The sequence below is a fragment of the Ambystoma mexicanum genome, chromosome 10 (assembly GCF_040938575.1).
Source record: "Ambystoma mexicanum isolate Mex_15411 chromosome 10, UKY_AmexF1_1, whole genome shotgun sequence".
Taxonomy (NCBI): Eukaryota; Metazoa; Chordata; class Amphibia; order Caudata; family Ambystomatidae; genus Ambystoma; species Ambystoma mexicanum.
The window spans coordinates 694,445,160-694,467,672 of record NC_090932.1 but is presented as its reverse complement, the minus strand read 5'-3'; the positions used below and the strand labels follow the sequence as shown (position 1 = coordinate 694,467,672).

General features: G+C 49.8%; 1 protein-coding gene and 1 pseudogene across 1 annotated transcript in view; both read right to left on the bottom strand.

Annotated features, from left to right (window-relative positions):
* The window catches only part of DNER (delta/notch like EGF repeat containing), a 1,567,341-nt gene that overhangs the window by 1,260,515 nt on the left and 284,313 nt on the right, over positions 1-22,513 (bottom strand). The window lies entirely within an intron of this gene.
* On the bottom strand, positions 955-11,098 carry LOC138492767 (probable leucine--tRNA ligase, mitochondrial pseudogene; annotated as a pseudogene).

The window sequence follows — 22,513 nt, the reverse complement described above, 5'->3', positions numbered from 1 at the left end:
CGTTTTCCGCCCTCTTCCTTGCCTATCTCTCCTACTGCTCGTAATCTTGGACTCTATCTTGTCTCTAACTTCTCCTTTAGTCACAACATCTCTCTTACTTCTAGCGCCTGTTGTTTTCTTTTCTTTAATATCTGTAAAATTCATCCTTTTCTTACATTTCATGCTGCAAAGCTTTTGGTCTCTTCTCTAAACTTCTCTTGACTTTTCTACTGTTCTGTTCTGCTTTTTGGCCTTCCTCTTTCGCGACTAGCACCTCCTAAATCAATCTATCACTCCTCTATCCGTTCGCTTTGTTTATTATCTTATTGTGATTCTATTTCTACTTCACTTAACACTCTTGGCTAGCTTTCTTTTCATTCTCAGTTGAAATTTAACTTCCTTTGTTTAGTATTCAAATGTTTACATGGTCTTGCTCCTGACTATCGTGCTTCTCTTCTTTCATTTTACTCTCCATCTCATTCTCTCCGCTCTGCTGGACTCTTTCTACTTACTGTTCCATGTGCCCCTTGAGCACAATCTCGTTCTCGATCTTTCCAGTTGTTGGCTCCTCTCCACTGGAATCTCCTTCCTTTTTCTCTTCGATCTATTACATCTTACTCACTAGTTCGCTGTTCTCTAAAAACTCATCTACTTCAATCTCCTGTCTGATTCCTACTGGCTATTGTGAACATTATTGTTTATACTGATTTTATGTACTGTTGATGTTCTAAAATACAAATACAAATACTATCTTTATATAACCCAATGAGTGGCCTGGGGATGTATGGAAATGCCCTAAAAAGTGGTCTCATTTTGCCACAAGTATCCAGACTGGAACAGTGGTAAATTACTTGCCACCCCTCTACCAAGAAACTGCTCTTCTTTGTGCCATCAGGCATCAGAAGATTGGTAATGTGGTGACATGGTCCTTTATTGATATTAATTTCTGGAAGATCAGTTCATTTATGTATATGACTAATTAGACCTTTGTGTATTGTTGGGGTCAGTGTACCTATAATAATACCATGAGTCCACAAATGTATCCGTAGTGTCAGTTTCTCTCTCTGCACTGAGGACACTTGCAGTTAATCCAGTCTGATTTCAAGGACAGAGGAGAGCCACCCTTCCTGGTAAGTGTGCTCATGCAGGGGAGGGTAACAGGCTCCTCCTTAGGAACAAGCACTGCCCCAGAGGAGGTGCAGCGCACATTTGGGATAGGGGTGCCCCAATAGCGCTGTCATGATATGAGCCAGTCACGTAATTTGGGACTTGTCATGTGACCACCAGCTCCCATATTTCGGGTGTGACGTGTAATTGCCTGCTCATACCACTAAATGGTCCAGAGTTCACAGGGTGCTCTGTGCCATCCTCCAGTTTCTGAAGTACTTGGGGGAAGGCGATATACAGCCAGCGAACAACCTCTGCCTCTTCAGAGCCGGTACAAGGTGTACAGACCTAAGTGTCTAGGTAGCCCTCAAACTCAGAGCTGGCGGCAATGACAATGGGTATGTGGCGGCCACTCAGTGGACAAGTCACTGGGGTCAAGCAGTCCTAACCCAGGATCAGGCAGTCCCGCAGGGCCTACCTCAAGGGACTCTCCCCATGCAGCAGATGGTGACTGGGCAGGATTGACAGAGTGTAGGCGCCATATAGGGCTTCAGGAGAGAAGGCATAAGCAGAGAGTCTTTCATCAGAGCCGGGTAGACTGTAGTGAAAGAAGCAGCTGGTGCAGTCGGCGATCCAGTTGGCCTGCATGGACTTGATGCCTTCCCAGCCAGCGCACAGGTTGTGCAACTCTTCCCACATAGTTTGCGCATCAGCGGTGGTGCGAAGGAACCACTGTTGAGGGTAGCGGTGTTGCACTTGAACTCCGGAGCACCGTGAGCGGCCCAGTTCATCCACCTGTACGTCAGCTAGAACATTCTGGCCACAAGGTCCCAGTTGACGCGCACCTTGCAGTGATATGCTAGTCCTGCATGGTGCATGGGAAGAAAGACCAGCTGGTTCCAGTGGTAGTACTCTGGCCGGCAAGTGGTGAGTTCACATTCCCAGCAGAAGCTCAGCCCCAGGGCATCCAGCTGCTACCGCATACTACGTAGGTTGTTGTGGGTCCATTCATCGAGCCGCAGTCCCCACTCTATGGCCGTGTTCTTGGCGGGATGTCCAAAAGCATCCCAGCCCATGGGGTGTGATGCACGGTGGCCGCTCAAGTGCTGGTGGCCTGCTATGCTGTCACTGAGGGTTTAGAAGCTCACGTGCCCCAAGTGCATCTGACCCAACGGGTAAGGGAACATGGCCAGCAGGTAGAACTTCACCCTGTCATTTGACACTTCACCCGCTGAGTCCGGGACTGTCAGCCTCAGCAACCACCAGCACTCCACAATCTCCCGAGTGTGCGGCCCATACTTGCGTTCCCTGCAACCAGTGAGGCTGTATATGAAATGGATGATGTGCAGAGCGCAGCACGGAGCTGAGACGCCCAAGTCACACTGAGAAAGGTGCAGCGTGTGCTGGGTACGTCCTAGCAGCGTCCCTGTTAAGGCCAGGTATAACTGTATACTACATGAATGATTTCCATTGAAAGGGACTGTTTGCCTGCCGTTAATATGGCCGTGGCACCGACGTTGCCCCGCCCTACTACAAAAGGCAGGATTCACGCCTTTGGAAAGAACTTAAGGGCACGCTTCTAATTCCTCACCTGTTCTGCACTGCCCTCCTGAACTTTAGTGAGTCAGGGATTCTCAGTGAAAACAGCATAGACATCAAGCGTCAGTCTGTGAAATATTTAGTCCAAGCTGTTGTGCTTGCAGTTGCGTTATGAGAAAAAAGAGTCTAATTTTTTCAGGTTTTAAAAATTGTACTTTCTGCTCTACGTTATACCAGAAATCAACATCCTAACTAAAATACACAATGGTTTATTGGCAAAGCTGAGTTATATACATATATGTATAATTGTAAATTCTATGTCAAGACCAGAGGCGAGCATTCTGCTTCACTCTTGAATGCCATTCTTCACTGCAGCTTCTTTAAACTTCCGCTACACAGGACTACCAACCCGCAGAAGTCCTCGTAGTTTTATGTCCTTGTCTAACAACCAACCTGGACCAGCACAGCCCTTATTTCATGTCCTTCCTGTGCCTCCTCCTCCTTCTTTGCTGCTCTTCCAAGCAGATAAGTCACTGTGTTTATTGCTCTTTTATATGTTTATACTGAGCAGTAATGTGTGGGTTTATTTAGTGGTAACATGATTGTATTGCAGTTTGTAGGTACAGCGAGGCGTATTAAGCACATATAACGCATGCAATGTGAAATTCTCCTTTTGTGGGGTCCCGCGACATTGTTTGGTCGTACGTGTTCATATTGCTGTGTAAATGCCTTGTGTAAGCTATTACGGGCAGCAGACGCACCTCTAATATTTTCTTTAGCTGTCTGGAGGACTGTATATATTACAGGCGCTGGATGGCTGTGTACTGATTTCCTTTATCCTTTGTGCGCGAGCAGTCCCCGGGGAGCGCAACGGGACAGTGAGTCATCTTGCTCGCTTTGTGTGACCGGTGTGCTCCCCGGGGCTCAAGCGCACTCTGGGTAGGCCCTTTCCTTTCCTTTACTTTAATACATTTATATAGCGCGGCCATAGACCCAAAGGCGTGATGGCGCTACATGACATGTACAACAAGTAGAATGGAGGGACTGGTATGCAAAGCTATGAAGCGTAGTACTCCGGAAACAACTCAAAAATAGTTTAGTTAAAAAGATGGGTCTTCAGTCTTTTCTTGAAGATTTCCAGTGACTCAATACATCTCGTGTCCAATGGTAGAGCATTCCAAGCCTTCGGGCCAATGGAGAAGAAGGCTGAATTGGCTACTCTGGCAGTTTGGCACTTTGGTTCAGACATGAGGTGCTGATTGTTAGGCCTTAATGTTCTAGAATTGTTTCTCCTGGTAAGGAGCTGTTGCAGGTATCCAGGCATATTGCCAGATCTGCATTCATGTACGACAGTCAAAGTCCTAAAGAGAAATCTGCACTCTACGGGCAGCCAGTGGAGTTCTCGTCTTGCCGTCATAACATGATCTCTATACTTGAGTTTCATAATGGCTCTAATAGCCCTGTTTTGGCATACTTGCAATCTATTACAGTCAGACTCATTAAGTCCTATGAGAAGGCTAGAGCAATAATCTATTTTTGAACCTATTATTGCTCTAGCGATGGTCTCTGCATTATCCTGCGATATAAGACGTCTTAAATGTGCTAAGAGTTTAATGTAGTAGGCGCATGATGATACCAAACTGATAAGATGCTGTTTCATAGTCATATGTTGGTCAAAGGTCACTCCGAGTGTTTTCACCTTTTTTAGGGGCCTAATAGATTCTTCTCCCATTTGGAAGCCATCATATTGTGGACCAAGTTTATTTATAGTGTATGGAGAACCTATGACGAGCAGCTCAGTTTTTGATTTATTCAGGGCCAAATTATTGTGGACCATCCAGGTTTCAATTAAGGTAAAGACTCTGTTGATGGCAAGTTCATCTGTACTGTGAGAATCGGAGAGCGGGATGAGACATTGGCCCTCATTACGACCCTGGCGGAAAAAGTGACTGACCGGAGCGCCACAGCGTAAATAGCGTTTCCGCCATTGCACGAAGGAGCAAAGTGCGGCCCATTCCGACCCATCGGGCACGAGCACCACGCCACGGCGGAAGTGCAAAGTCCGCGATGGCGGAAATGACCCCAAAACGGCCCACACCGCCGCCGTACGGCGCCCTAGGTGCAATACCGCCACAGTGTGCGCCTACCGGAAAGTACGGTGACCGGAAATATACGGAAACGGAAGTTAAAACATGGGCCCGGAACGGGAAACATCCCGGCGTACACCTATAAAAACACTAAAACCACACAACCACTAAAATCACTACCCTGAAACACACCCCAACCCGTCACCCACCCTAGCGAAACCAAGAAAAATGGGAAAAGTAGCGAAGAAAGCGTGCGACCGCAAGCGGCAGGTCCACTTCTCCCGTGAGGAACTCACCGTGCTAACAGAGACCCTCCAGGAGAATGCTGCCGTCGTCTTCTCCACGCAAATGACCAGAACGGCACTTGCAAACAAGAAGACCATATGGGCTCTTGTGGCACAGCGGGTAAGTGCGGTGGGGACCGCACCCCGCACCCCACAGCAATGCCGCAAGCGATGGGACGACCTGCGGATACGCGTCCGCAGCATACTCTCTGCCAACCGCAACATTGCCACAGCCACCGGGGGAGGTCCTGAATCACCCATCAAGTTGACCCCCTGGGAAGAAATCTGTGCCTCCACCATCGGAATGGAGAGCATAGAGGGAGTCGGAGGGATGGAGAAAGGAGTGCAGACATCCGAAGATTCAGGTAGGTGGGCCAGATAAAACAATGCCAAATCCACACAGTCCATCCATGTGAAGTACCATGCGTCCACATAGTGCAACAGAAACACATGTCCAGGAGAACGTCCACACACATCGGCCTGATAGCGCACGTTAAAACCCACAATAAATACATAAATAATTAAAAACCCCTAATACACGCACTACACGTGCAGCAGGCACACCCAAACTGCAGGCTGCCAAACAACTGCACCCTCACTCCACACACAAATGAAAGCACCTCCAAGGCCCCGACCCAAATCACCCTCAGGTACCACCCCAAAGCATGTGATACAATGCCATTCCAATTCCCACAGACCCATCAATAACCCTCGCCCTCCTTTACTCCACCACAGGGTCCGATCCAAACGACGAGCTACAGGACACCCCTACCAGCACACCTGCAAAGAGGGCCAAGACCAACGGCCAGAGACCCTCCACCTCAGCTGCACGCATCAAGACACGGCAGCAGCACAAATCAGGTGGCAGCACAGAGGAGGGAACATCAACAGGCACCCCAGCAGCCAGCATGGCCACAACACCACCACCACAGGTCCCCCCAATGGATGCCACAGAAGGCACTGCCTCTGGTGGCAGCAGCACCATAGGTGACACCCCATTGATGGCAGCATGCTCGGACACAGAAAACGGGGATGTCGAGGTCAGATCCATCCATGACCTGTCCCAATCCCCCTGTCTGTCCCATCCCGTACAACATGAGGATACCACGCAGGTGCAGCCACAAGACGACGACTGGCCATCCCCCACAAGCCCTGTGGCAAGGCAACATGAGGACAACAGCCCCTCTGTGCCACCCCCGCAAATGGCCATGGCCCAGCAGAGGCAACAGTCCCTCGACAAGTTAATCGTCCAACAGCAGCAAATGGCCACACTCCTCAAGGACCATGCCGATGAATGTGGGGGCACTAAGGCAGACATAGAAACATCAACTGAGACACTTAGGGCAGAAATGAAGAGAGGTACAGAGACGCTAAGGGCACAAATCGAGAGTAGCACCGAGAGCCTGAGAGTCCAAATGGAGAGTAGCACCGAGAGCCTGAGAGTCCAAATGGATAGTAGCACCGAGAGCCTGAGAGTCCAAATGGAGAGAAGCACCGAGAGCCTGAGGGGGGAACTGCATGCGACGTCCAAAGACGTATGTGCCGAACTTGCCGCAGTGCGCCGTGTGCTCACTGAGCTCTCGCAAACCCTTAGGGACATGCATGGACGTGAGCAGGCAGACACATCATCCGTTGCAAGTTCCGTCCAGGGCAGCCCCCAACGTAGATCTGGAAGGAACCTGCGCTCCACAGGCAGGGGTGCCCCTGATACCCGCAGAGGGGGCTTGCAATAGCGACAGCCCACTGACAATGAGCATCTTTGGACACTGGTGTTCGGGGGGGAGGTAGGAGGGTGGAGGGGGTGTGTTGGGCTCACTTGGGTGGCGGGTCGATAGGGTGTCCAACATGATATCACATATGCCATAAAAAGTGCACGATCAACCAATGAGATGTGTGGACATTGATCTTAGTGTACTAGGCCATCATAGGCGTACAGTCCATATTGTGCATGTCCCAGACACACGCAGTGCCACGAGTCCCGTATCCATGTATCAGCCACCAGGCGTGAGTGCTAGAAGCATACATCAATGAGATTCTGACGAATGTCACGGGCCTCCGGTGCCTCGCAGACTCCATGAGGTGCTGCCACATCCCCACCCTCATCATGACCATCATCAGGTGCTTGCAGTTCTGCGTCAGGGGGCATGGGCACATTTCTACGTACGCACATGTTGTGGAGCATGACACATGCCATGACCATCTTTGCAACCTTCTCATGGCGGTACAGGAGTGCCCCGCCAGACCTGCTGAGGCAGCGGAAACGAGTCTTCAGTAGGCCGAATGCCTGTTCTATGACTACACGGGTACGTGAGTGGGCATGGTTGTAGTCCTCCTCATGCTGGTCCCGTGGGTTCCGGACTGGTGTGAGGAGCCATCTCTTCAGTGGATATCCAGCATCACCTGTATGTGGACGAGAAACGTATGATGTGGAATGCCATTGATACGTACGCACACCCCCCCCCTTCCTGCCAGGTCATTGCCAATTCACATACCCCACATCATCATGCATGTAATGAGACTCACCGAGTAGCCATGATCTGTTCCCTGCGTGTCGCTCCATGTAGCGTGGTATTGTAGAGTTCCTCAAGACCACAGAATCATGGGTTGATCCAGGGAATCGGGCACAACAATGTGTAATGATCCTGTTGGAGTCACACACCATTTGTACATTCAGGGAATGAAATTGTTTCCGGTTGCGGTACTGGGCCTCCATGGTATGTGGGACGACCAATTCAACATGGGTGCAGTCGATGGCACCAATGCAACCCGGTATGCCGGCTACTGCATGGAATCCCACTTTTGTGTTGGTAATTTCCTGCTCCGAGCGTGGTAGAGAGATGTAGTCGTCTGCGTGCTGCAGGAGGGCATCGAGCACTTGCAATAGTGTCCGTGAGAACAGTGGCTGAGAAATGCCGTGCAACTGTCCGACTGTGTGCTGGTAGGTGCCTGTGGCCAGGAAGTGGAGTACAGACACCACCTTCAGTAGGGGTGGGATGGCGGTTGGGCTATCAATCATGCTGACAAGGTCAGCCTGTGTCATGTCCACAATGGCGGCTATGGTGTCCCGGTCCAAACGGTAGAGGGTGTGGATCTGCTCATCAGTGAGGTTGAATGGATGTGCTCGGAGGCGTGGGATTGCGGGCTGCCTGCGTGGTGGTAGTGGCTGTGCTGGCGGCCCTTGCTGGCCCTGCCTTGCCCTCCTCCTCCTCCTGCGTCTCCTCCGTGCGGCTGGTTGTAGATGGTGTTCGTCTTCTTCTTGGAGTCGGAGTACTTGCAGTGCTATCAGGTCCCCCAGGGCCAACATCGCGAGTCCTGCCGGTAGCATTTCGGTGTGGTTGTGGGAGGAGGCTGGCTGTGCAATTTATGTGTATTCAGGCTGTATGGCCTCCACCTGTGGTGATTAATTCCACCTGTGCAAACTGCTCTCCCCTTTGGCCGAGCACGTCCCGCGCACAACGCTGCAATTCGGGGAATGGTATCTTGCTATTGCAATCATGTATTTGTACCCGATGGCCGTGTAAGATTGGTTGATATGTTCATTCTGCTGTGGTCCCATTGTTTCCCATACTATCTGTGCAGTCGCGAACAGACTTGTGAAGGGTCAGTGGAACGTAGTACTCGAGTAACGGTGGGCCCTCATACATCACTGTACCGAGTTGCAACGACGGGCGGGGCGTCCCATTTGTGGGTGAAGGCAGTTGCCATTTTCACACACAGCCGCACTCGATTGAATAATTAGTGATTTCAAACGGCCACAGATGCCTTTTCGACGTGATGTTGCAAATGAGGAATTCGAAGGGCAGCGCTTTCGGTTTCCAGCTAGCGGCGAGGAGATGCCCACAGGTCTGACTGAAAATATAACGTTCTATTGTTCAGTGTCCTTGAGACAGGGCCCATGGCGAGGGAGCAATGATTGATATGAATAGTTTGGGATGCGCAATAGCTACGTGGGCGATGAGGCCGGCCGTTCCCAGATACATGTTACTTCACAACACTGGAATTACGGCCTGGGGCACTGTGGATTTAGCAGGCTGCATGACGCACAGACTCAATGGATGTTTCTAATGTCATGTGAGTAAATAATCAGGCGTTTTGGTCCCGGGATGGGGGAATGATGAATGGATGCATGGGCAGGTGATTTGATACAGAGTTTGCCATGTACAGGGCTTCTTGGGATCTTTCCGCCTCCCCTACGCTATGTGATGCAGGGCTGCCTTAGTGGGACCATCGTCTATCTGGCCTTGTTGAGCCCTCCCTGTCTCGAGGCGCACTCAGACACTTGTGTCCATGCACGTTGACATTCCCATCTGATGGAATCTGTTTTGACAGACGCATGCACAGGTACACTCGTTTGTGATGGTGTTTGCACCTCGATATAGATGGTTATGAGTCGCAAGTGGTTTTGGGGTGGTGATGATCCTTTTGAGTGGGCTAGCATGCATATGGCTGTGGATTTCGTGTGATCATTGAAGTGAGTTGTTTGAATGTAGTTCTGATGGCCATTCTGTTCTTTTTCTGTTCTTTTGGTTGACAGGTATCTCCTCCCCTTTTGCCACTGCCATCTGTATGCCACTCCTGCAGATGGGGTTTACTCCCGACACCTGCTGCTTCGTGTTAATCAGTGGAGCAGCATTACGATCTTATGGGACGATCGCCAATGGCCCACATGCCCTTACGCAGTACTGGTGGCTCGGAGCAACATTTCGGCCTTTCAGCTGGACTAGTGCCTCCCCATTGGGACGGCCCTGCGGTTCTGTGCGCTTCCATGTTGCCTTTTCGTACGTGAATGTGGCTCTGTGTACCATGGGGGAACAGGGCGACACACAGGTAGTGGCTGGTCATTTCTTGCGGATGCAGCCCACGATGGTGATTGGTGTTTTGGAGTTCATGGCCTGATGGCTGTATGGGCTTGGTGACTTTGATGTGCATTAAATTTCTATTCTGATTTGGCCCGTGTAGCGTTTTTCTTTGCAAGTGATGTGGCATATGCCGATTTGGGGGGCGATGTGTTGTGAGGAGATCTGCATTGGGTTCCAACTTCGGGGTTTAGTTGCGTGGTACTGTGCTGGGCGCGTTTGCCTACGAAGCCCAGTGAGGTCAGGGATGGGGGCTGCCAATATGACTGTTTGAATGTTGTCATGCTCAGGGGCGGGGGATTGGGTTTTGTGTAACAGATGCCGGTCAGCCAGGTGGACTGGTGGATTGATGTGATTTTCGGGATATTGCTGGTCTCAGGTGCCTGTGTTAGCATGCGTTTCTTGGTGGGGGTCTGTGGTCATGTCCATTGGGATGGCTTCTGTATTCGTGCCATCTGTGCCCTGCAGCTCCCATTGGCCCCTCTTGTGTTTCTTTTGTTCGTTGCCATGCATGGGTGACTTGTACATTTCAATGGTTGCATTTGTGACTTCATTGCACCTACGGGGAGTTGTACTTTGTGGGCAGGGAGCGGTGTACAGGCACTCAGTGGGGCCGTTTACGGTTGATTCGCGATGCCGTACTTCTCGCCATGGCGGAATGGTACATTACGCCATGCCTGATGGCGTTAGGTACATGTCCGCTAGGGTCGGAATTGGCGTACCCTTGCGCCATGGTGGTGTTTGAGGTTTGGCATGGCGCGCGCGCGCGTGCTTGGTGCAGTTAGCGTTGGCGTTCACTACGGTGTCGCTAATGGCTTCGTACTTTGCGGTGACGGGTCATAGTCGCACCGAGCGCTATTCGATGGCGGTATTGCATTTCCGCCATCGTTTTTCGATTTCCGCAAGGGTCGTAATGAGGGCCATTGAGTGTCATCCACGTAAATGTAAATGTTATGTTCTCATGGTGAAGCATTGCAAACAGAGAAGCTCTGAAGATATCATAAAAACAGGGGTAGGTACAAGCACTGTGGGGGACACCACAGGTTGTTGTAACGGGCTCAGATTCTGCAGTGTCTCAAAAGACTCTGCTATCACGATTATTAAGAAATGATAGAACCCATTTAAATGCAGGAGGGGAGAAATTGGCTACTTCTCACAACCTGGTGGCCATGATGTCATGGTCCACCAGGTCGAAAGCCGCCGAAAGATCAAGTAGCATAAGTAATGAGGCTTCCTTACTATCCATTAAGCCATCAGTTTAGACTTGAGTTCTAGGAGCTCGGTCTCAGTACCGAAACCGACCCGGATTCCAGACTGATGGTCATTTAGAATAGGATATGTCTTTAAATGGTCTGCAATTTGTATGTAGGCCACACGATCAAGGATTTTAAGTAGGAATGCTGTGTTAGTAATAGGTCAATAATTGTTTGGCATATCGACTGAGAGGCCAGGTTTTTTCAAGATTGGCATAACCCATGACTTCTTGAGATCGTGGGGGACCGTGCCAGTAGATATAGAAGTGTTATCAAATTGACAGATAGAAGTAATTAAGGAAGGGGCGCAGGTTTTCATTATCATGGTGGTATGGATATCATTTTTATATTTCGTGAGCTTAAGTCGGTTGATAATAGTTTCTAATTCCTTTCCCGTCATGGGGGATAAGTTAAATGTTGGGATGAGCAGTGACCTATGATAGGACCAAGCCGCAGCCTTAGGCTCGGTGCATTTTAAATTATTAATTTTCTCCAGGATATTTTCCTTAATGGTGTCGAATTTCTTATGCATAGCTTGCTGCATAACGTTACACCAAGTGACATCATCTGTGATAGATCTCTCTGGAATGTAGTGGTTAGTTCTTTCCAGTTCTTTTAATATGCAGAAAAGCTCTTTTGTGTTATGCTGAGCGTTTTGAATTCTATCATTAAAGAAACCATATTTGGCTTTTATGATAGCCTTTTTGTAAATGGAGACGGAAGCTTTGTATTTGCTAAGAAGCAATGGTGCATTACACTTCTTCCATGTGTGATAGGATTTAAGGGTTAATGACTTCAGAGATTGAAGCTCTGACGTAAACCATGTATTGTGTTTAATTTCAGGTTTTATCGATTTAATTTCCGACTCAGAAGAATTGCGTTACAGGAAAGGACCTAGCAAAATTGCAGAACACGTGACGCGCATCGCACAGGGTCAATCAGATGCATACAATTCGTAGAAAGCGGAGAGGTTAACAGTTATCCTTCGTTTTTGGGTGTGAATAAAGACACAGTCCATGGGGATAAAGTGCAGTGTGTGTGAGGTGAAACTTTCTTCTTCCTACTGTAACCTGCTATCTTCAGGCTTTGAAGGAACACTTTAAGAGGGTAAGACTTTGTAAATAAATAAATAATACTAATATTTCCTTGAAGTAAGGAGAGAAGTGTATTATGGACCCAGAGAGCTCTGCACTGGAATATAGTGATGAGGAGCTGGAAGTCGACAGGGACCTGTCCTTAATCTTCAAGAGAGTCCTGGGGTACTCACTAGCTGTAGCTGTTTCACAGGGAGTGCAGTTTATCCAGGAGCGCCTGATCACTTTGGAATCCCTTATTGCTGCGACAGGGAGGGCCCAAAAAAGAGGAAGTGAGAACTCAGCCCTGGTGAGCGCACCTCACATAGCCAACCCCAGAAAAAGGTTGTGTCCAAGGGGAGGAAAAGACCTGGAAGAGCACCCACTCTTCTACCCCCCCTCCACAGGTCAGAAAGTAGGGGCCCAAAAGATGCCCCAGGAGGTTGCTGACCCCTTTGGCAAGTTGAAAAGTGCCTTTCTGGGGAGAGCAGCAGTGCCAAACCTCTCACCCTCTACCCCCGGGGCGATAAACACGGGGGCAGTTGATGACGGCAGAGAAGCCTCCGAGGAGGAGGAGGAGGAAGAATATGATGCCCTGACGGATGAGGACAATGTGGACATTAGCAACAAAAGTAGTGACCCCAAGAGTACACATTTGGCCATAGTTAATAAAGAAGTAGGTGACAACTTGGGTGACATGTGCGATCCTAAGGGTATTAGACACCCAAAATCCACTGATTGGTCACCCTCACCAAGAGTGCCCCAATGCATGGCGCAACGTATTCGTAAGCCGCTGGAAAGAGAAGTGTGGTTCAGGATGAGGGCAGAATGCCCCAGGCCAGAGCTCACAGGCAAGGTTATGGAAACACCTGAGCTAGATGTCAAGATAGTCACCTTTGTCATCAAGGCCAAGAGAGACATAAGACGAGGCCTTGTATTGGGCTTGGAAGATTTGCCAGGATAAAGGCCGCTGGCTAAAATAATGTACTTAACAGAAAGAGGCAGGGATACCGGCGAACCTGTCAACGCAGCCACCCTGGCCAGTTGGTTACAGAGGGCAGTATGCTTTCTGGGTAATGCCAGCTGTGTTCTATCCTCAGAGAGGCGCCACAATCTTTTGCTCAAAACAGACAGCAAACTGGGGGATCTCTCCAACTACAAGGTGGAAGAGTCAACCCAAGGCATGCTCTCCGGGAAGCTTATGCAAAAGAAATGTCCTGGTTTGTAGGGACTTATACAGCTTTGTAAAAAGCCCAGACATGGGGGCATGGCCTGGAGCGCCAGCGATGCGGCTGCTTCCCTGAAGGCCTCCGCCCGAGACCCGCGGCATTTAGCATTTAATCAACCCCTAGTGATCGCATCGAATCGACTGATGGAGCTATGGCGAGCTGATATGCTGGGGCACCCGCTGATGTGCAGTAAGGCTCCATTATTCCCCGATTAAGCACTGAAATGGATCGAATTCTCCCACGCTCGCAGTCCGGCAGCGACGCTTCCAAGATGGTGGACGAGACCTGCTGCGGAGGTGGAGGTGGAGCTGAGAGGAGAGATTTCTCGCCCCGTCGCCTGCGGCTCGCTCCTAAGATTTCCAGGGTGCTGACGCGGATGGCACCGTGAAAACGGAGGGCTCCCCTCTTCGTGGCTGAGCAGCGAGGAGCGTCGGAGCTGGACCCGAAGCGAAGACTGGGAGAACTGCGGCACCCGAAAGCGGCGACAAAAGAGAGGTAAGCCCAACCCTCATAAGCATCGACCCTGCGGAGTGAGCGAAGCGCTCGCCCCCCCCGAGGCACTCACTAATTGAGGGCCCTGGGGCCTTGCTTTGACTCGGCCCAACGGGGGTGAGTCACTGGAGCCCCTGACAAATGGCAGTACTCCGGCTCCCCCTCCCCCAACACCACCCCAGCTACGGCAGAGGAACCCGGACACGGGGCCATAGGAGCCTGAACCTGGATCCTTCGCTGGCTCAGCCACCTGGTGAATTCCTGGGGCGCCCCTGCCCACCCTCACCCTGATATCCCGGATCTCAGCCCTGGTGTAGAGCCTGAAGCATCAGATCCCTGGGGGGCAGTGCCCTGCCCTTTGCGACCCAACCAGAAAAGGAACCCCAGGGTCATTGTACTGGCAAGATGTCGAAGCCCGCTAAAACAACCAAGTCCTCGGACATTTCCACCATGCTCCTAGCGGCGGATAAGGCAAAGAAACTGGACCTCCCCCCTAGGCTCACCCCACAGAAGGCCCCTGAAGAACAAAATAAGCTGGCCACCAAAGATGACATTGTGGCCTTAATGCGGGACATCAAAGCTGAGTTTAGGTCCTGCATGACCAAGCTCACCACACATCTAGAACAGACAGAAGCCGAACAGAGGGTAGGAGAAGTCGAGGACTTAACCCAGAGCCATGACGCAACGCTAATAGAAATGCGACGCGAGATTCAAGCGCTCCAGACTAGAAGCAAAGTGCTCGAATTTAAGCAGGAGGACCTGGAGAATAGGGCACGACGGAACAACCTGTGCATTCGAGGGGTCCCATCGTCTGTCCAAGACAGAGAACTACCGGAATATATAAGCAATTTTTTCCAGGCCCTTCTCCCGCTCACGGACAAAGCCCAACTCGTCCTGGACCGAACCCACAGATTGCGTCCGAGGCGAGGAGTAGACTCAGACGGCCCTCCAGATGTAATCACTAGAGTCCATTTCTACGCCACCAAAGAGGCCATCTCGGCGATAAGCCGCGCCACGGACGAGCTCTCATTCATGGGTACCCCACTTCAGATATTCCAGGATCACTCCCTGATGACCCTACAGAAAAGAAGAGCCCTCAAGCCCTTGACCCTGTTCCTCCAAAGCCAGCAGATCCGCTACCGATGGCTGTTCCCTTCCACTCTCCAATTCACATACCAGGGAACCCTGCGCAAAATCAGCCATCTTGAGGACGCAAAGTCCATCTTACACCCAAACTCCCCGGAGGCTTCGCTCTCCTCCAGTCCACATCTCCCGCCAGAAGAACCGGACCAATCACCCCAAAGACAGCAGCAACAATCCTGGTCTAAAGCACAGAGACGCCGGAAGATGCGATGATCCAGTCATGCCCGTCTATCGTGAACTAGTCGATCACAAAACCAAAGCGGAACTTAACTTTGCCGCGGGCCCCGAGCGGCCCACACCCCACTCTGAGGAGTATGTCACCAACCCACCCCTGGAGGCGAACCAAGTCCAATGGTTCTACCCCGGCCCCGTTGGCTGGGAAAACTGTTTTGGCCCCGTTGGCCGTGGAGGAGGCCACACAGAAAACCCAGGCCCCCCACACACATCCATGTTCACCCTCCCATTCAAGTTTACCCTCCCGTTGGAGAGGTTGTAAAACACGACCACCAGAGAACCGCATTGTCACCAAGCTCTTGGATGATGCCTGAAACTCATGACTCTCCCCCACAGAGCCCACCTCAGCCATCGAGGAAAGCCCACGAAGCCCCTCAACCACACCTGAAAGTGAAGTTCCTAACCCTCAACGTCAGAGGCTTAAACGGGCCGCAGAAGAGGAAATCCATGCTACGGTGTCTAGAGAATGAAGAGGCCTCAGTCGTATTTCTTCAAGAAACTCACCTGATTCCAGCAGATTTCACTAGGCTCCGCGACAGACAATTCCTGTTACAATTTCTGGCATGGAACGGCACCAAAAAAGGTGGAGCAGCGTTACTCATCGCTAAGACACTTATGCCGGATCTACGGCCAGCTGTACTCCCTTATTTCGATCTATGCCCCGAATGATAAACAGGAAGAGTTTTACCCAGCTCTGGAAGATGCCCTCCGGCCATTCGTTGAGGGTCAGACAATAATAGGGGGAGACTTCAACGGAGCCCCTGACCCAATCAAAGATAAATCTCACCCCCCTGCTCATAAAGACTACAGTGTGGCAACAGCTCTGCTTAAACTTTTCCGAACCTTAGATGTGGTCGACACATGGAAAGTCTTACATCCAGAGGTCCGCGACTATTCATTCTATTCTTATGTACACAGAACTTACTCCTGCATCGACCTGCTGCTGGCTTACCCCCAAGTACTGGCTTACACCGATGAGGTAACCACAGGTCCCAGAATCTTATCGAATCATGCCCCGGTCATGCTAACATTGAGAGCCCATGACCCTGATCCGCTCCCAAAACGCAAGTGGTCCCTATATGACCCGATCTTGAATGACATGTCACTAAGGGATGTGGTAGCAAAAGCCATCAAAGACTACTTCAAGGAAAATAAGAGCGAGGACACCTCACCGCCCAATACGTGGGACGCAATGAAAGCGGTTGTGAGAGGGGTCCTAATCTCCCAAGGAGCGGCCTACCACAAAAAGAAGCGTCAGTCTCGCCAGATCTTACAGGAGGAAGTAGAGAGAGCGGAAGCTATATGTAAAGCAAAAAACTGGACGCCCAAAACCCATCGAGCCCTGCAGATAGCTCGGAAGAAGCTAGAAGCACATTACGCTGAAGACACAGCTCAGATTCTCACCAGAACTAACCAGAGCTACTACGCCAAAGGGAACAAGGCCAACAAATTTCTGGTGGAAAAGCTGGCGAAGACTAGAAAGAGAAATTCCATCCTAGGCCTCCGTGATTCCCAGGGCAGAGTCCAGTTCGCAGAGGGAGACAAGAAACACATCGCAGTAGCTCACCTCACAGACACGATGACAGCTTCCCCGAGATCGCCCGAAGAGCAGCTCTCTTACCTGCGAGACGCAGCGCTTCCCCGGATCGCCCCTACAGTGTGAGATGAGCTGGAGACCCCGATCACGAGCGAAGAGGTCGACAAAGTCATCAAGAGTCTCAAACCAAGGGCCCTGGGTCCAGATGGATTCTCGACCCGCTTTTACAAATTCTTTCGCTTGCAGCTGGTGACCCCCTGACATCGCTCTTTAACTCTTTTGCTACCAAGGGGTCAATTACCCCATCAATGCAGGAATCGATCACGGTTCTCGCCCTGAAGCTGGGAAAAGACCCCAGAGACATCAAGGCGTATAGACCTATCTCCCTACTAAACCTGGACGCTAACATTTACTCAAAGGTCTTGGCTAACCGATTAGCGAGGGTGCTCCCGGACATTATCGACCCAGACCAGACAGGATTCGTACTGAATAGATCCGCTACAGACAACGTCCGCAGGGCCCTAAACCTGGTCGAAGTCACTCAGCGAGATGCACATAAATTGGCTGTGCTAGCTTTAGATGCGGCTAAAGCCTTTGACAAAGTAGATTGGTCATTCCTCCGATTCACCCTAGAGTCCTTTCACTTTGGACCCAGATTTCAGAAACTCGTCTTGGCGAACTACCAATCACTGAAGATCGTTCTCCGCGTTAACAGCTTCCTATCTAACCCGATCCCTTTATCATGCGGCACCAGACAAGGATGTCCCTTGTCTCCCCTGCTCTTCGCCCTGGTCATGGAGCCACTGGCCCAAAGGATCCGACTGAACCCCAGTATCAAAGGCCTCCAAGTAGGCCCCACTCAACATAAAATAGTACTATATGCAGATGATGTGTTATTAACCATATCGGACACCACCCAATTGCTGAGGTCCTCCCTGACAAAAAATTCATCGCTTTGGTAAAGTTTCAGGATTCGCAATAAACTTTGTGAAATAATCGGCTCTGGGGGTGAGACTGGAGCAGGAAGATAAGGATTCTTTCAGAGCCCTCTGCCCCACTCAGCGAAAAGTCCATCCCCTACCTAGGAGTACAGATCACAGCCTGACCGGAGGATACCTACCAAGCGAATTTTCAGCCACTATTCAAGACCTTGGAGGAAGACCTCACTCGCTGGCTCTCACAGGAGATCTCACTATTGGGCCGTATAGCAGCATGTAAAATGAACCTCCTTCCACGGCTGCTTTACACCTGTTCAGCCATTCGAGTTTTGATCCCACGGTCCCCACTATTGCACCTCCAGAGGAAGATACTACGCTTCATCTGGAAAGGTAAAAAGTCAAGGATCCCGCTCAGGACGATGCTGAGCAGTCCGAACTTAGGAGGCCTAGGAGTCCCAGACCTCCAGAAATACAAGATCGCGGACCAGTTGGCTCACACTGTGGGCTGGATGATAAGTTGGAACAGACCGAGATGGGTCTAAAATCATGGTGGCACGAACCTGGAAATCACCGGAGGGACCCCTGATGATCCTATGGTGGCTGAATCTGGGACATTTTTGTTGCAGAAAAGATCACGGCGGCAAACAGAGGCCTCCTTCATCGCTTCACGAACATTTGGTCCCCAGTAATAGACTATGACCAGAGCTATCCAGCACTAACTTTTAAGCCACGAGCTGTAGCAAACGCTCTAACGGCTGGGAGCACAGAGATGATACAACGGACAGAAGAACAAGATTTGGACGTTAACTGAGGGGGGACGGGAATGGGGTTGGTAGGGGAGGAGATGATCAATGAGCTGCACAGATTGTCATGAAAGAGTATGTTGTAATTTACTTTTCTCTGGTGTGTCGATCAAAAATAAACATGTTTTAAAAAAAAAAAGCCCAGACATCAATTCATAAGATATTTCCTGAAGCGGTTTTCATCGGGACAGGTCGTCACAGTGGCCGTTTAGCCGGTCATTTCAACTGAACAAGGAGGCCTCAGGGACACAGAGCTCAATACTGGCAGAGTAGGCAGCAGGATGCCTTTTTCCCTCTGAGGAAGGAGTCCGGATGGTCACAGAGGTTGCAGAGACTAGACAGCAGAGTGCTGCCAGCGGTAAGCACGCTGAGCAAGGGTTGGGAGGCGGACCTTACAGTGTATAGACAATTGGCACGAGCTACCAAATGATGCTTGGATTCTGCAGACTAGAGAGGGCTTCAGGCTGGAGTTTGTGAGCTTAACACGGCAGGTGCACGTCCTGACGGGGCTCAGGATGGCAAGGGAGGAGGAGAGTTTCCTCGAGGCAGAACAGTGCAGCCTTTTAGAGAAGGGAGCTATAGAACAGTGTCCTTCCAGGCTAACAGGATTTTACAGCAACATATTCCTGCTGCACAGGAATAGAAAGTCGAGGCCATTCATCAACCTGAAATACTTGAACGGTTGGTTAGTCTACAGGCACTTCAAGATGGAGGGTATCCACCACCTCACAGACATTCTTTGCAAGGAAGATTGGTTAGTGAAGCTAGTTTTGAAGGATGCCTATCTGACCATCCAGGTGCCACATTAACACAGGCAGTTCCTAAGGTTTTTCTGGAGGGGGCAGAGTTGGCAGTTCACGTGCCTACGCTTTGGCCTAGCCTCAGCTCCCTGGGCATTCACAAAAGTGATGAGAGGGACAGGAGGATCACGATTATTATTTACCTGGACGACATCCTGATCTTAACGCAGGACAAAGCAACAGTAATGAATCAGGTGCGATGGGTGATTGCCCTACTGTCGTCCCCTGGATTTCTGGTCAATCATGAGAAGTTGGAAGTAGTTCCAAGACAGCAGATGGGATTCCTGGGGTTTCTTATACACGGCAGGAAAGCCACGTTAGATTGCCTCAACAGAAAATGAAGGTGATAAAGAAAGAACTGAGGATACCGGTTCGGAAGGTGCATCAGAATCTAACAAGGATAGTATGGCTGTTAGCATCCTCGATCTAAGCATTGTGAATGCAAGTGGAGATGGCAAAGGACTTCTGGCATTATTGCCTGGAGAGGAAGTTAGCGATAGCAGCAAAATATCTTCTAGGGAAGCGGAATATCATAGCAGACTGGAATTCCAGGTACCTGAAGGATGCCGGTGATTGGAGGTTGCACAAGCCAGTGTTCTAACTGTTGCAGGAGCTCTGGGGACCGATGGACATAGATCTTTTCACTTCCGGGTACAATGCACTTGATGTCAAGGTACTACAGATGGAGGCTGGACCCAGAGACACTAGGCACAGATGCTTTCCTTCACATTTCCACGTAGCGCTGCAAAATGCCTTTCCTCCGTTCATCATGTTAGCGAGGACCCTGGCGAAAGTCTGCAGGGAACAGGCAGAAATAGTGATGGCAGTGCTGATGTAGAAATCGCAAGTGCGATTTCCGATTCTGGTGGAACTTTCCTCGGATTTTCCGATGGTGATTCTGTGGAGGCCGAACATATTGTGCAAGACGAGGGGTCAGGAACATCCTCTGGTGCAGGCAGGGTCATTCCAGCTATTGGTGTGCAGACTTTCTGGCAACAAGGGGACTTCCTGGCCTTTCGAGAGCTGCTGCAGATTGTATCAGAGACTCATGGGCACCTTCCACCCATAGGAGCTTTGACGCTGGATGGGCCAAGTGGGAGGAATGGTGCATGCAGCAATGTGTTCATCCCGTTTCTGCACCTTTAGAGCAGGTCCTACATTTTCTGGTGGAATAATCTCAAAATGGGCAAGCATTTCGCACATTAGGAGTTTACAGGTCAGCGATTTCCGCAGGTCACGAGAAATGTGATAGCCTGCCGGTCGGAGAGCACCTGGCCGTATTTAGGCTGTTGCGGGGGATGATGGTGTGCAAGCCCCGCACCCAGGCATTCCGTCCTATTGAATGTCAAGGTAGTTTTCTGTCTCTTCTAGCAGTGGCTGGAGAACAAGCAGCTGTCTGTATGTTGGCTGTACAGTAAGCTAGCAATGCTATTGTGTTTAGTTTCATGCAGGAGAGTGTCCACAGTTAAAGCACTGGAAGTGAACAGGAATGTATTTTATCCTGAAGTAATAGCTTTTCATATTTCTAAGAGGACTAAGTGTGCGCCCTCAGTCATTTCATACCCATATTCCCCAGACAACCCCAAACAGTGTGTGAATCGATGCATTAAGGCTTATGAGAAGGCTACCAAAAGAGTTAGGCCTTGGGGGGTGCATCAAATGTTGATTGTGTCTAGGAAACCATTTCATGCAGTAGTCTCAGCCACCATAGCTAATTGGGTGAGAGAGGTTATGCACTTGGTAGGTATAGAGGAGTGATGGCGTCCAAAGCGTATGGGGTAGATACTTCCCTGCATGATATTTGAAAGTCTGCAGATTGGTCCACAGAGGTTACATTTAAGACTTTCTATTTCAAGGCGGTTTCATCTGTAGTGATGGTAGTGTTTGACAGCTTTGAACAAGCATAATGCTTGCCTCTGGTCTTGACAAAGAATGAAGATTACCCAGGCTCATAGCGCCAGGAGTCCTGATTCTATTAAAGACACAGAGGCAAGAGTTATCCTGCTTATCGTACACAGGATGGGATGACTGCATGATGTACTACTGATATGATTTATGTACTGATGCTGTAATGATTTGATGTTGTTGTCTGATAGATGCATATTCCCTCCCGAATTGTGTGTCTGGTCGATTTCTAGGTGATGACCTTAAATGCAGAGGGCTTGCTGGATGCTGTGGTACGTCAGGCAGAATTGGTTGTTTATGGATCAGGATCTGGAGTCGATGGAGTGTTTGTGTTGAGACTGTTGGTGATGAAGTGTTATGGTTGACTGGTTTACTGTTGGGTCGTCAAAGAAAGAGGAGGCGGCACAGGCAGGATATGACATAAGGACTGTGCCGGTGCAGGATTGATTGTTAGACAAGGACACAAATCTACAGGGACACTGTGGACGTCTGGGGATTGGTAGTCCCAAGTAGTGGAAGTTTTGCTGAAGTATAAAGGTTTTATGGTTTTAAAATAAATATATATACGTATATGTAAAAGCGAAAAAGTTAAGATTTAAAGAAGCTGCTGTGAAGAGTGGCATTAAAGAGTTAAGCACAATGCTTGCCTCCGTGTCTTTAATAGAATTAAAACTCCCAGCGCCATAAGCCTGGGTAATCTTCATCGACATTCATTTTGCCTGATTTTGTGGTTTTTAAAGTTGATTTACGTCCAGATTTCAAAAGATAAAATGTGCTTAATTTTGCACTGCTTTACACATGTGCAGCAGTACATTAAATATAACGAAGTTGATGAGGGCTGTCCTTGGGAAAAGCAAGGTTCTTTTTGATGGCCTGCTTTTGCAGGTATTTGGTCCAAAGCTCATACTGAAGCACCAATTCATAGACATTCACGATTCCAGGAAACACTGAAAAGCAGGCCATCAAAAAGAACTTGCTTTGCCCAAGGACAGCCCTCATCGTCTTCCTTATAGAGAATTCATTGGTACACATGTCGAAAACAGTGTAAAATGAAGCACATTTTATAATTTGAAATCTACTTGTAAATATTTTGCGCATTTCTTATCCAACGCTGTGTTTCTGTGTTGTGTCTGTAGAGTCCTCTCTCTATGGTTTGAGAGAGGAAGGCACAGAGGAAGTGAGGCCAGGCATAGATGCCAACCCTCCCGATTTGGGCAGAAGACTCCCAATGTTTTCACTCAAAATCCTGCTCTT